The sequence below is a fragment of the Phascolarctos cinereus genome, unplaced genomic scaffold (assembly GCF_003287225.1).
Source record: "Phascolarctos cinereus isolate Bilbo 61053 unplaced genomic scaffold, phaCin_HiC Scaffold_9;HRSCAF=440, whole genome shotgun sequence".
Taxonomy (NCBI): domain Eukaryota; kingdom Metazoa; phylum Chordata; class Mammalia; order Diprotodontia; family Phascolarctidae; genus Phascolarctos; species Phascolarctos cinereus.
Window position 1 is genome coordinate 244,801,523 of NW_027556402.1, and position 15,962 is coordinate 244,817,484.

At 39.6% G+C, this 15,962-nt stretch overlaps 1 protein-coding gene across 1 annotated transcript in view; it reads right to left on the bottom strand.

Annotated features, from left to right (window-relative positions):
* CELF1 (CUGBP Elav-like family member 1) overlaps positions 1–15,962 on the bottom strand; it is a 113,212-nt gene that overhangs the window by 39,997 nt on the left and 57,253 nt on the right. The window lies entirely within an intron of this gene.

Sequence of the window (15,962 nt, forward strand, 5' to 3'; positions counted from 1 at the left end):
CCAAAAACTTCTATGATTTGATTATAGGGATGGGAACTTAATCTGTAACTTCATTGGTATAAGGAATTCCTGAGTGAGTCACATCACTCTACTAATATGCAAGTCTGCACTTTCTCTGCAAATTATAGTCTTAGTTGCCTAGAGCATTGAGAGGTTAAGTGGTTAAGACTTAACCACCATTACACCATCAGTATGTGTTAAAAGTAGGACTTGAATCCAGGTTTTCCTGACCTTTTAAGATAAGCTCTTATAAGGAAAGCTAGATGGTGCAGGGGATAGAGCACCGGCCCTGGATTCAGGAGGACCTGAGTTCAAATCTGGCCTCAGACACATAACACTTATTACCTGTGTGACCCTGGGCAAGTCACTTAACCCCATTGCTTAGCAAAAAATTAAAAAAAAAAAATTTAAAAGATAAGCTCTCTATCCACCTCATCACCTTGCCTTTCTATATGATTATACTGATAGTATTTCCAATACTGAATCACCTTAGTGTATCTTGTATAAATGCTAATTAATAAAAAAACAAACAAAACCCCCCCCAAACCAATGTGCTATAATAAAAAGAGTATTGGTTCAAATACTACTTCTAACACTTAAAAAGCTCTAGGACCCTGTGCATATCATCTAACCTTCCTGAGTTTCAGTCTCTTTATCTGTAACAGGGGGGAAATATGCCTAACACTTACCATCAGATGATTGCTGAGACTGAAGAGACAGCTGGGAAAGGGAAGCCTCAGCAGCAGGCAGGACCAAGAAGTCCCATGTACCAAGCAGCCACTCCCCCATCACATTATCAGTCCATGCCAAAAAGCCTTCCTGAGCCCTTCACCATGCTATGGAACAACTGAACCTGACTGAGGGGTTGGGGAGTGTGGATCTCAAACACTACCTTAATAACCCTACAGCTCCACAGGTATTCCACCACTTATTCAAGGACTGATAATCAAATCAACATTATTATTATTATTACTATTATGAAGAAGGCACTGACTGTCAAGTTCAAGTTTCCTTCCCTGGCTCCTACTCCCTGTTTCCTTAGCCCTATCTCTCCCATATGGCCTCATCCCACTGTAACTCTGCTCTACCCTTTCACATATCCTTCTGATCCAGAGGCAGACTGGTACTCAACTGTCCTTCATCTTATTCAATGTTGAGTCTTCCATCAGGCACTAGCAATCATTTTTTATAGATTAGTTGTTTTTCTTTGTATATGCTGATGAACAACAATGTAGCATAATGGACAGAGAGACGGCCTCAAAGCACCAAAGCCTGTGCTCAAGTACCCACCACCTTGGATGTCTGCTGGCCATGTGACCCATGCAAGTCACTTCACTGTAGAACTCTCTCAAATTGTCAGTCAGAAAAGAGATGGCAATCTACATTAATGGAAAAAGGTTCTTTATCTGGAAGTGACCTACACTAATGAAATCATAGATTCAATGCCGTAGGTGGTCATTCTCCCTACCCCTGTTAGAATATATCCTCTTGAGGGCTGCAATTACTTCCTTTTTGTTTCTTTACCTTAAACTGACCTAGTCGGGGAATTAGAAACAGTCAATTCACAAAAAAATGATAAAAATCATTTCTTTCTCGATTTTCTTGTAAGTTATACAATATGGTGATTACTCTTTGGATATTTAATAAAATTCACTTGTTCTACTTGGCCCTTAGAACTTTACATGTCAGTTCCTTTCAGTGGCTTGCTGAAGGTTCTCCTAAGTCTGGCTTATTTATTTAGGTCATTTCCTGTTTTGTCAATTTAACCAATCTGCACAAAACCATTTGTAGCAACATTAGTCTTAACAGCAAAAATGGGGGAATAATCCACATATCCAGTGATTTCAGGATGACTGAATGCTGGTATGTAAATGTAATGAAGTGATACTGCGACATAAAAATGACAAATATGAACCCAAATACGGGAAGACTTACATGAAGTAATGCAGCGTGAAGAAGGCAGAAATAAAACAACACACACACTGACTACAACCATGTAAAAACGACAGCTGTGGGAGCAGCTAGGTGGTGCAGTGGATAGAGCACCGGACCTGAATTCAAATGTGGCCTCAGACCAAACACTTGACACTTATTAACTGTGTGATCCTGGGCAAGTCAGTTAACCCCAACTGCCTAAAAATTAAAAAAAAATTAAATTAAATTTTAAAAAATGACAGCTGCAACAAAATCTGATAAAAAAAATATACAAAAGAAAAATGTTTAGAAGACATGGAAACAAGAGCAATTTTATTATAATCCTGTTCCAAGTTAACTTACTTTGAAAGTTTAAGGTTTTCTGAAGGTAATAGAAGGGTATCTTCTTGTTAGTGTGAAGAATTATACTGATTGATGATTAAACACCTAATAATAAAACATTCCAGTTTAAAATCACAAATGTGTCCCAATCTCCCCCAGAGAGGATATGTTCCAAAGCCTCAGAATAGCAGTATCTAACCTCTACTTTGAGGCGTGTTGGTTAGCCATGAGTTAAAGAGTATATAAAGGGATGGGCTTATAAAGAGCTAGGGAAAAGGAATTGACTAACATAGAGCAACACATATTTCTAGGTCACAGCAATCTTAGGGACCATCTAGTCCATAGGTTCCCAAAGTGGATGGTAACGCCCCCCAGGGGGTGCTGGAACGACCCAGGGGGCAGGAGTAGCCTAAAAAAAAGGGTTAACTTAACCTTATCCTAACCCCAAAGGGGTGCTGGGTAATTTCTGTTTTGAAAAGGGGACAGTAGGGGCAGCTAGGTGGCACAGTGGATAGAGCACCGGCCCTGAAGTCAGGAGGACCCGAGTTCAAATCTGGCCTCAGACCCAACACTTGACACTAGCTGTATGACCTTGGGCAAGTCACTTAACCCCAATTGCCCCCCCCAAAAAAAAAGAAAAAGAAAGAAAAGAAAAGAAAAAGAAAAAGAAAAAGAAAAGGGGACAGTAGGCCAAATCAGTTTGGGAGCCTCCGATCTAGTCCAACCCTTTCATTTGAAAGGCAATGCTCCAAAAGGGCAAAGGGCTTGCCCAGCGTCACATTCAGTTCAGGTTTTGACCTGGATCTTCCAGGCTTCAGGCTCCAGGTATCATAATAGCTATTGTATCCGAGATGTTGTGAGGATCAAACGAGAAATATTTGTATAGCACTTACTACAGTGCCTGACACAGGGTAGGTGTTTAACAAATGCTCTTTCCTTTCCCTCAGTGAGAGTATGCACTTGCCCTACCAAATTAGTTATCACCTTTTCAGCAAATTATCATCTTAAGAACTTGCTCAGGGTCACTCACACAGCCAGTATGTGTCAAAAGTATACTTCGTGTTGTTTTTCAGTCATGGCTAACTTCTCATGATCCCATTTGTGGTTTTATTGGCAAAGATACTAAAGTGGTTTGCCATTTCCTCCCCCAGCTCATTTTACAGGTGAAGAAACTGAGGCAAAATAGGTTAAATGACTTGCCCTAGGGTCATACAGCTAGCGAGTATCTGAGTCTGGATCTGAACTCTTCCTCACTCCAGGCCCAGCACTGTACACTTCACACACGATGGAAAATGTGGACATCAGAGGTACATCAGAAAGAAAGTTGAGAAACACTAATCTAGAGGCTACAAAGCAGCTGTGGGGAAAAAAAGAATGAGTAAACCACAGGCAAAGTAATTTGGCTGAGATATGAAAATCTTTCAGTGAGGCGTTTAGACAAAACATTAGGCGAACAAAGAAAGTTTTGGAAGCACTGTCTAATAAGATGACAAGAAATGTATCCATTTGGCCTGGATGATTTTTTTCATATAACAGTTCTACAACAAGGCAAACTGATAGATTAGACAACTCTATAGATAACTTCTATAAGAATGCTCTATTAGAACAAGATTCCACAGAACACAGAATACCTAATTTCTTAACCTAGAACTAGCTTTAGAGGCCACCTAAGCAGCAGTAGAAAGGCTCTCAGAAGCCATCAGGTTCCAATAATATTTAATGAAAGATGCTCTTTGCAGCAGGCTCAACCAGTGGTCAACTCACTCTCTGGCAGTGGAGCGCAGCAGAAAGGGTACTGATTTGGGATCAGAACCTCCCAACAAATCCTCACTGTTTAACAGCAACACTGTGCGATGATCAACATGACAGACCTAGTTCTTCTTAGCAATACAATAATCAAAGACAATTCCAAAAGACTCATGATGGAAAATGCTATCCACATGAAGAGGTAGGACTATAGAGTCTGAATGCAGATCAAAGCCTTTTCACTATTTTCACTGTTTCATTGTTTTTTCTTTCTCGTGGTTCTTCCTTTTTGTTCTGATTCTTCTTTCACAACATGACTAATGTGGAAATCTGATTAATATGATTGTACATGTATATATAATCTATAACAGACTGCATGTTGTCTTGGGGGAGGGGGGAGGGAGAAAAATCTGGAACTCAAAATCTTATAAAAGTGAATGTTGAAAACTTTACATGTAACTGGAAAAAAATGAAATACTATTAAGTGGGGAGAGGAATCACTGGTGATTTCTACATACACGGTATAACAGAAGAGTCATGTACATGAAACTGGGAGTTTCCATTATGGACAGTTTATTTTTCTTTTTAATTATCTAATAAATTTAACATTCTTCCTGTTACTCTTTGGGTGACCTGACTTTTTGGGAACAAAGGGAAGGGGCTAGACTAGATGGTTGCTGAGGTCACTTTCAGCTCTAAGTCCCTGACCCTGTTGCCACTGGCCACTATCTCAGACAGCGAAGCCTTTTTGCTTCGGTTTAGCCCTCCTTTTCTTTTACTTGGAGCTGAATCTCCATCTATGCCACTTCTACTCAGGGTTCCTCATTCCAACCTCAGAGGCCAAGGAGATGAGACCTGTCCCTTTTCAGGGGACAACGGTTCAAACCAAGACACCTCTCACATGCACCTCCCTAGTTCCTTTAGCCAGTCCTCATGTTATGATCTTAAGGCTGAGCTCCTCAATGGTCTTCCATTGTAAATGCTTTCCCATAGATATTTCCCAGCTTATCAATGACCCTCCTAAACAGTGATGCCCAGAATGTAACATAATGTTCTGTATCTGGTCTGGCCTGGATAAAGCAGCATTTTCCTCTTCTTTTAAAGAATTATTTTTTCCTATTTTCCATTTTTAAAAGCCTCAACTTAACTCCACACATCAACCAAAATGAGCATTTTCATATACAAAGTACAACATAAAGAAAAGGTTGTACATGAAACTATACAAGAAAGCACACTGTAAAGTTTACAGCCCTCCTAGGTATGTAAACCGCCATTATGAAATGACATGGCAAGAAAAGTGTTTTATAAATGACAGCTTCTCTTTGTGGATAAGCAGCGTACCAGTAACAAATGGCTTTTCACAGTCCTTCCTAACCTAGCTGCTTCCCCACTTTCCATCTGCTTACTCCTTACTGCCCTCTCAATATACTCTATGATCCAGTGACCTTGGGGTCCTGGCTCTTCTCCAAATAAGGTGCTCTACCTCCCAACTCAGGGCATCTTCTCCGACTGCCCCCCATGTCCAGAATTCTCTCCTTTCTCATCTTACCTCCAGGCTCCCTTCAAGTCTCAGCTAAAAATCTTAGCCTTAATGCTACTGCCTGTCCTCTGAGAGGATCTTGTGAGTACATAGTTGTCTTTATGTTGTCTTCTTCCATCACATCATGAAATACCTGAGAGAAAGGACTTGTTTGCCTCTCTTGGTATACCAAGTGCTTAGCTCAGTGTTTGATACATCATAAGTAAAATCACAAATGCTTGTTGTCTTAACTTTCAGAGAAACCTGGGAAGACTTGCATGAACTGATGCTGAATGAAATGAGCAAAAGCAAGAGAACAATTTATAACAATGAAAAGATAATTTTTGAAGATCAAAGAATCCTGATTGATGCAATGACCAACTTTGATTCCAGAAGTCTATTGATGAAGCAAGCTACCCACTTACTAAAAGAGAGATGACAGACTCGATATTATTATATAAGACAGGAGAGGGAGTAAAGGTGAGAAGGAATAGGGATAGCCCAGTAAAAATAAAAAGGAAAATTGACACATGTTCTTAAAAAACCCACATCAGGAGAACATAAGGAAAAGAATCACAGACAAGGAGAGCATCAAATATTATATGACTATATTATATAATTAAAAAGAAAAGCAAGCTATACCAGATAGGGACCTACCATTTCATGCATAATCATCTTTTTGTGGCTGTTGCTCTATAACATATTTGAAGATAACCATTTTATTTGGTGCTGTGTTCAGTTAAAAAAATTATTTTTCTAAGAACAGCTGATTTGAAGACAGAGAGCTATTTACTAATTGTGTGACCCTGGGCCAACTGAAACCACTCAATGCTTCAGTTTCCTCAATTGTATGATGAGAAGCTTTGAAAGTTCTTTCCAGCTCTTAAATCTTTGGTTTAACACAGCTTCAGCTCTGCTACTCATGAGCTAAATGACTTTGGGTTAGTCTGGAGTTCTTAACCCCAGGCTGGTGAATTTGTTTTTAAAAAATATTTTAGTAACTATTTAAATATAATTGGTTTCCTTGAGAAACCTATGTACTTTATGCACTTAATAGCAAGTAATAATTGCTAACTATTCTATAACTATTATATAATACGCACTTACCACATGTCATAAAACGTGCTAAGTACTTTACAATTACCATCTCATTTGATCCTCACAATCCCACTACAAGATAGGTGCTATTACTATCCCCATTTTACAAATGAGAGAACTGAAGCAAACAGAGGTTAAGCGACTTGCCCAGGGTTACACAGTTAGTATGTGTGTCAGGCTAGACTCACAGGCCTGGCATTCTATCCAGTATACTACCTAGCTACCCATTTAAAATATTATTCTGAGATAAAGTCCATAGGCTTCACCAGGCTGCCTAAGAGGTTACATGATATGAAAAACTGGTTCAGAATCCCTGGTCTCATTATTTCCTCCAGTATTAGCTACAATAAAGGATTCCACCTGGCCCCCCCTTATATCACAAGAAGTCTAAGAGAAGAAAATGAGATCACAGACCTCAAAGGACCTTGAAAAAGTCAAATGCATTACATGCAGGATCTATGCTTTTATTAGTGTACGAACCTCAGCTAAAAGCATTATAACCAAAGGGAAAAGAAAGGCTGCAAAAAGTAAACTGCAAGATAGAGGAAAGACTCTTGCCCTAATAAGGGATAGAAAAGACTTCAAATTCATACACACACACACACACACACACACACACACACACACACAGTTGTTTATATGCTTGTTTATATGCTGTTTCCTCTTCATTAGTCTGTGAGCTCCTTGACAGCAGGGACTGTTTCTTGTATCATTGTGTATGCAGCACTCAGCACAGGGCCTCACATAGACCGAGTGCTTAATAAATGTTTGTTGACTTGATAAGCTGGGATATTTTGATAACAATTTTTTAAAATTCAGCACAAACATAATGAATACTGCTAAAATTAGAAGGGAAATAGTTAACTGGGAGAAAAAAATCTTTGCAGCAAGACTCTCTGATAAAAGTCTCATTTCCAAGATCTATAAGGAATTGATTCAAAAATTTAAGAATAAGAACTAATAAACATCCAAAGGATAAGAACAGGTAATTTTCAAAGGAAAAATAAAAGCTATCATCAATAGGGGAAAAAAATGGTAGTGCTATGAACTGGTTTAATCATTTTGGAAAGCAGTTTGGAACTATGCCCCAAAAGTTAATCACCTATACATACTCTGACTTGATACCACTACTAGGCCCAGCCCTCAAAGAGGTTAAAGAAAGATGAAAAGGACGCCTCCATACAAACATTTATACAGTAACTCTTTTTCCTCTCTATCACTTGTTTGGTCAACAAAAAGAAACTGGAGAATGGCTAATACATTATGGTAACTACATGGTATGGATGATTTTGGGGGCCATAAGAAATACCAGAAAGGGCCATTTCAGAGAAAACTGGGAAGAATGGTATAACCTGATGCAGAGTGAAGTGAGTAGAACAAACTTTAACAACACAGTAAAGAAAAACAACTTTTGAAAGTCTGAAGAACTCTGACCAATGCAATTATTATCTAAAAGTTCCAGATTACCACACCTGACAGAGAAGGGTTTGAGATGCAGAATGAAAAAGGTTTGGAGGGAATCTGTTTTGCCTGACTATACATATATCACAAGAGTTTTTGCTTCTCCCATACCCCCAAGAAGGGAGGCAGGGGGAGAGAGGACAAGAAGAGAGAATCAACACTTGTTACTCTAAAAAACAAAAAAGATTAAAAAAAAAGATTTAGACCATCATCTTATACCATTTACCAAAGAAAGAATTTGTTTTGCTTGACTTTACATGTCACAAGAGTTTTTGCTTCCCCCACACCCCCAAGAAGGGAGGCAGGGGGAGAGGTAGCAAGGAGAGAGAACCAATACTTGTTACTCTAAAAAAAAAAAAAGTTTTAGACCACCATCTTATGCCATTTACCAGTAATAAGGCAATTAGGAAAACCATCAAAGGTGAAGGGCAGCTAGGTGGTGCAGTGGACAGGGCACCAGGTCTGGAGTCAAAAAGACTCCCCTTCCTGAGTTCAAATCCGGCTACAGACACATTCTAATTGTATGACCGTGGGTAAGTCACTTAACCCGGTTTCCTCATCATAAAATGAGCTGGAGAAGGAAATGGTAAACCACTCCAGTGTCTCTGCCAAGAAAACCCCAAATAGGATCACAAAAGAGCTGAGCACAACCGAACCCACCACCACTAATAGTCGATGGGGAGGGGGAACACTGAGCAGGCGAGAGAAAGCTCCAGCTGCATCCATGGCCTATGTATAAAAAGGTTTCGCAATGTCTCCAACGTACTATATGTCCGTTATTTTTATTATCAGAATGAGAGGCAGTCTGGCACACTGGAACACAGGCTGTTCAAAAAGCCTTCATATGAAGTTGTAGGCCCAAGTCCTGCCTGTAACACACACTAGCAGCTGGTGGAGGATCAAGATAAGTCTCTGGGGTCTGCTGAGATTTCTGGCAGTCAGTTGGTCACTGTCCACAGATGTAAAGGGACTCCCTGCAAATCATTAAATAACTCTCCAAGACTAAAAATCGTGTGGGAATGCCTGATACTAATGAAACCACAGGTCTGGTGCCTATCCCAATTATCATCTTCATCCAGAGTGGGTGTGAGGAAAGCACTTTTTAAACCCTTGTAAATGATTACAAATCTGTTAAGTTACTCTGACTTTACCTGAATACCACTGCTGAACCTTTAGGGGAAGACACACAAAATACAGTTATTTTAAGAAATGGGAACGACAGCACAGGAAAAGGATCTGCTTTAAAAGAACAAGTCCCTCTGATTCAGGGGTTCCCCTAACCATCATAAAAGTTTTCCTTTCCCAAAAAAGGGATTTGGTTCTTATACTGACAACACAGATCACAACCAATTCAACTGCAGACCACTAGTGTGCATGAGAAGACCTGAGCTCAATATCACCTGCTATATGAACAATGTTCCTTATATCTGATAGATAGAAATTCCCAGTTTTTAAGAACAGGCTGCATGTGCCTCAGTGATTGATGCTAAGGCAAGTGAGACAATGCTAGAAACGTGTCCCTTCTGCAATACTAATAAAGGCGAGGTTTGCATTCCCTGAAGACAACTGAAAACCTTGCCTCTATTTCAACAGTGTTCATGTTGATGTCACTTCTGGCATTATCAGTTAAAAGGCATTTTTTTTGGATACCTGCTCAATTGATTTGTGCAAATGCTACTCCGTTCAGAATTACGGTTTTGATTATTTGATTGTCATCTACCACAGAGAAAAGTTTTTAATTTTAATGTGAGCTGAGTAGGAATGTATAGACCTATACTAGACATGAACTGCCAGCAGCATCCACTGTAACAGGCTTCTTACAGGTACTTAAAAAAAAGTCATCATATTCCAAAGTACCGTGTGATATTACACAATCCATACAGAAAGAGTACAGCTTTGCAGAAACTAGAATCATTTAGCTGATAGGGTTACAGCTCTATGGAGCACACTCTATGAAGAGCACTTTGGCCTACGCAGCATTTACTAGCAAGAGAACCTATGTGGGGATCCAAAGACAGCTGTCTTGAAAGGGTTAATCCTTTCTCTCCCCAAATTCCAATTCTTTAACCTTCTGGAGGAGACCAGCTTAGGCAAATAAGAAGAGGAAAAGCAATCCATTCTATTTGCTTATAACAAAATCCAGGACACACACACACACACAAAAATAAAAATAATAATAATAAATAATAATAATAATAATAATAATACATATGTATGTATGTATGTATGTATGTATGTATGTATGTATGTATGTATGTATGTATGTATATACTTACACAGGGCTGGCATTCAAAGAGCAGTGATCCACCATCATTTCTGGAAGGAAATCCAACTTAAATGCAGCCATCGCCTCACTCTTCTGTTCAAAATCGACGATCCTAAACTTGCTATACTTGTCTGACCAACAAATGTACAGAGCTTAAGACTCCTGAGCCTCACAACAACAACAAACTAGAAAGAGTAGAAGCAGCTCAGGGAGACAGCAGTAAATGACACAGACACAGGCTGGGATGGGAAAGGGGCAAGAGAGTAATGGATTAAAAGGGGGCTGTAACCATGTAAAAGGAGGCTCCGCTCTACACACAATGAAAGTGCTGATGCAGTAGGCTTGTTTTGTGTGGTTTTCCCTGGCAAAGCAGTACTAAGTGCACTGTCAGATAAACAGTGTCAGATCCATGAAGACAGCAATGGGTGATAGAGTGGAAGAAACACAAACTTGTTTCTCATTCCCCAAACTCCTTCCTCGAAACATCAGTTCCCAAAGTCCCCCAAAGCACGGGATTACCTGAACCAATAATCTCATCATTAAGATCTGTTACAGCCTCAAATATTTTACAGAGAAAGAATTCTGGCTGTTTTAACTTGAGTTATAAACACAGCCCTTATCTGAATGGGTTAGCAATGGGTACGGTACTAACTACTATATATGGTCATACATCCTAGGCAATTCTCCACTAAAGTCCTATTCTAATGCCTCATATCATGGTGCAGAGGTGACCCTCAGTTCTTTTAAAAAAAAAAAAAAGTTCTTGCAGCAACTGCCTAATTTATAACGCTTCGAACAAAAGTCCAACAATGGACTCTTTCCTGAGTGTTAGTATAGCTGTCTGGAAAGACCTGTCATCATGAGTCTAGTCATCAAGCCAATTAATTTGTTTTCATTCCACAGCAACTCAGGAAGACTATCACCTAAGGTTAAGGGAGTAACTACAATGAAATCACAGATCCTTTATGTATTCCAGTGCTTCAAGTAAATAAGAAGGCAGAAGCAAACACAACTCCCCCCACACAAGGGAAGCTGTGCCCTCAGTGATAACACTCCCTCCAACTCAAAGAGGCAGTAAAGGTGTGGTGTATCTGGAGCCCTGAGGGCTGAGCTGGAATCCTGCCTCTGCTCCTTCCCACCTATGGATCTATGGACAAGCACCTTACCCATCTGAGTGTCCTGTTTCTCCACTTGTAAAATGAGAGGACTGGATCAGATGGCAACAACAGTCCCTTCCTGTTCTAAATCTCTGTGATCCTCCCACCTAAATGAGCCAACTATATGCTTCTAAAAGGAGGAGTAGGGATGTTTAGGGGAGGGAGAATGGTTGCATCTCTGCTTTAACAGTAAATAACAGCCAGTTTTCAAAAACCCTCAATTCTGTATGATTGTGAGGCACACGGTCAATATTACGAAATCTTCTGTTTTTAAAACAGTTTCTTAATAATGTTTATTCGGTTCTTTGGTTGATCTTAATGTAAAAAAGAAAATATCTACATATAAACACATCAGTTAACTATTTTTAAAAGGCATGAATACTTGAGGACAAAAGGGTTCAATCGGTGATGTTAACAAAACTGAGATGTGTAGAACCCACACATAAAAATTCTAACATGGATCAGCAGCAGAGATAAATATCAGGCAGATGTGATGTTCCTGTTTCTGTTCTATGGTCCTCTGAGCAACAAAGGACTTCAACGTTTAGGCAGTGACTTAAGACGACACCAACTAAGAGGCCAGGCCGTTCTGAGAACTTTGTGGGCTCCTTTCTACTTTTCCCTTAAGGTTCCCTTGATTGCACGCTCTACAGCCAGTACTGCTTTGCCTCTTACCTCTATCTCTGAGCTGTGTAAAACACACCGCTTTTCACTCTGGATTTCTAACAAAGCCCTTTTCATTCTGCCTTAAGAGGAAAAATGGGAAACCTTCAAGGATTTGGGGTTGCTTTAAAAGTATGAGGCTGACCTCATAAAAGTGAAAGGTGGGAGTTGACCTAGGAAGATCTAATAACTGTTTACTCTTCAGTTAGTCCTGATACAAACTGGGAGACAAAGTAACAACTCTAATTTGTGTTTGGTTTGTTTTATTGTTGGGGGAGGGGGGAATTTCTAGAGCTTTCTGGCTCACTATTTGGAAATTGTTTAGAAAAAGGAGCATTAATGCTACATCCTAACAGCTGCTCTGATCATGACCATAGCTGATCAGGAGCAAGTTAGAACCATAAAGCGAAGTTCTTTGCACCCTTCCCCTACGCACACCTTAAGACTTCTGTCTGTGAGACAGCAGCCTTTGATAAACCCTATTTTCACCTAGTATCATACTGATCAAATTACTTCTTTTTGCCCCGGTTTCCTTTCTACAAAGAGCAATGCTGGGCCCCTTCTACACAGAGTTCTTTCGTTCCACTTATTAGTAAAGCCAACAAGAAAATACTGTTGAAAAAGTAATCATCCAAATGCCAAATAACTCAGGATCAGCAGCAAGCGTGCAAGAATAAACACTGTTACATGAATCAGAAAGCTTTCCCTTATATATATACGTTATGAAAATTAATGTGGCAAATGTTACATGCTTAAACCTTGGCTTAATTCCACACTAACTATATTAAACTTTCTAAAATTAACTGTCCACGGGGCAACTTTGATCCTGCTATTAAAATTCATTTATTACTATAAAAATACTATACGGCTTTTAAAACCTAAGCCTTACATGCTAGGATCATAAACAGCTGAGCACAACAATGTTTAATAAACTATTTAGGAAATAAATCCCCATTTCTAAGAACTGCGGGCAAAGCACCACAAAATGTACCTAAGATACACTATGACCTTATCTTTGATAAGGGTTTGATATTAAAATACATAGAATATTACCCTTAACAGAAATATGTGAAACCAAGGCACTCTATTCCCTAATGGAGAAGTGGTAAGATGATATGAAAAAAACAGTTCTCAAAAGAACTGCTAACATCAACCACCACTAAAAGACTGCTCCAGGGGCAGCTAGGCGGCGTGGTGGATAGAGCCCTGGATTCAGGAAGACCTGAGTTCAAATCCGGACTCAGACACATAACACTTACTAGCTGTGTGACCCTGGACAAGTCACTTAACCCCCCCATTGCCCAACCAAAAAATAAAAAAAAGAAAGACTGCTCCAAATCATCCCTAAAAAGAGAAAGAGAAATCAAACTCCCCACCCAACAACTTGCCAGAAATGTACAGAGACGTGGACCGTCAATACTGGGGAGGTTCTGTGAGGACAGTCACACTGGCAACCTGCTGGTGGAACAATAAATTGGTCTGACCATTTTAAAAAACAAATGGAAATACAGGAAGGGAGGGAGGGAGAGAAGTCAAAGATCACAGGTACAGAACATGAGAAGCTGAAAGATACAAAGTTCTCATTTATCTCAAAATATTCACAGCAGCCCTTTTGTAGTAGTAGACAACTGAAACAACGTGGATGCCATTCAAGTGGAAGATGGATAAACAAATTGTGTTACATCAATGTAATGAAATGCTGGTGCATAATTACATAAGAGAACTATAACTGTTCACAGAAATATGAACAAGTGAAAAAGTATGACAAGATTGATAAGCACCAATACAGAATGAAATAAGCAGAACCAAGAAAATGATGCCCACAATGACTACAGCAATGTAAATAAAATGATAAAAAGAAACAAAATGCCCGAGTTGAGAAAAGGCACCTGCCTCCTTCCACAGCAAAGGTACAAGACAACGAATATGAAATGATACACTGCTTTTGAGACCCTGTTAATGTGTGGCTGCTTTAACTTGGTTTTGCTATTTATTTTCTCTTTTTTAATATTTGTTACAACATAAGGTTTATAGGAAAAAAAGAGCAGGAAAGGGAGATTTTGAAAACAAGTGATATTCTGCAATAAGAAACCAAACTGCATAAATTATTTCAAAAATAAACAAGTTTTACTGGGGCTATTTTAAGGAAAGTATGTTGTCAAGTTGAAGGCACTTAAAGAGATGTGAACTTGCACTGTTAAATCACACTACAAGAAAAATATTTTATAAAATATAACTTTTCTTTGTGAATAAGCTGGGTACCAGTTGTAATAGTGAACAGTGTAATAGTGTAACAGTAATAGTGAATATCAAAGCACTTCATTGTTTACCAAAAAATCTTTCTCTCACAATAAAATTTTAATAAGAAAATTAAAATGGAAGGCACTAGGGTATAATGGAAGGAATAACGGACTTGAATTCAAATCCTGCTTCATTCAGTCATTTACTGATTTTATGACTCTGGGCAAGTCACTTAACCTATCTCAGCCCCCAGGTTCCCCATCTCTAATGTAATGTAATAAGCACTACTTCACATATGGTTGTGGCACAGATCAAAGAGATAAAACGCACAAAATACTGTGCAAACCTTAATATGCTACATAAATGTTGCTTATTATATTCAGCATCACATAACATAAAGAGAATTGGATTGAGAATAAAGAGAACTGGATCATGAATCCTGCTTAGGCAGTAATCATTATTAAATGTCTACTCTGTGCCAGACACTGTGCTAAGAGTTAGGGACACAGAGAAAGACTATTCTCAAGGAGCTCACAGCCCAAAGGAGGTGGCAAGGTGCAAACAGATAAGTAAAAATAAGTTCCATACAGGAGAAACTGGAGACAGTCACCCAAGGGAAGCATAAAGGAGGATCAAAAAAGCTTCTTGTCCAAGGTGGGATTTTACTGGGACTTGAAGGAAGCCAGGGAGACCCAGAGTTGGAGATGAGGAGGGAGAGAATTCCAGGCCTGGGGCATAGCCAGTGAGGATGCATCTCCAAGAAGATGTGAGTGTCCTATGTTCAGAACAGCAAGGAGGCCAGGGTCACCAAATGGCAAAGTAAGGTAGAAAGGGATGGGAGGGGAGGGAAGAGTTGTGACTTGGTGAGATCTGTGTTTTCAAATCACTTTAAAAGCTGGGTGGAGGGTGGCCTGAAGTGGCAAGAGACTTAAGGCAGAGAGACCAGCTAGCAGAGTACAAAATAGTTCAGGCAGAAGGTAATTTTAGCGGGCAGTGTTAGAAGAGAAGTGAGCATATACAAAAGACAAAGTTTTAATTTCTCTCACTTGTAAAACACTGAAGGCTGGAGCAGGCCCTTTCTAGCACAGATACTGTACACATGGGCGGGGGGGCGCGCGCGCGCGCGCGCACCCCACAAGTGGGAGGGAGTTGGAGGCGACATAAAGAGAGGAAGAAGAGCCAGACCTGGGATTTCCTTGATAGAGGGATCCTTGCTAAGGAAACTTTCTCTACCAATGCAAATTTGCACCTATTCTGCAACTCAGTCTTAGACCTACCTATAACACACAGAGTGTTTTGTCCAGTAAAACCATCAATATGAATTAGAGACAAGACTTAAACCTGGATTTTCCCACCTCCAAAGTCTAGATTTCTAGACACTATTCCCTGGCTGCCTCAATAATGTTTGAGAGTCTATTAATTCAAAATCTCAGTAGGAAAAGGAAAATCAGAGATATCTGTCCCAGCTACTCAATCTTAGAGAAAGTAACAAAATGCAGAAATGGGGAAAAACTGAGAGGTACAGTTGAACCAATTTACAGAAGGCTCCTTAGGA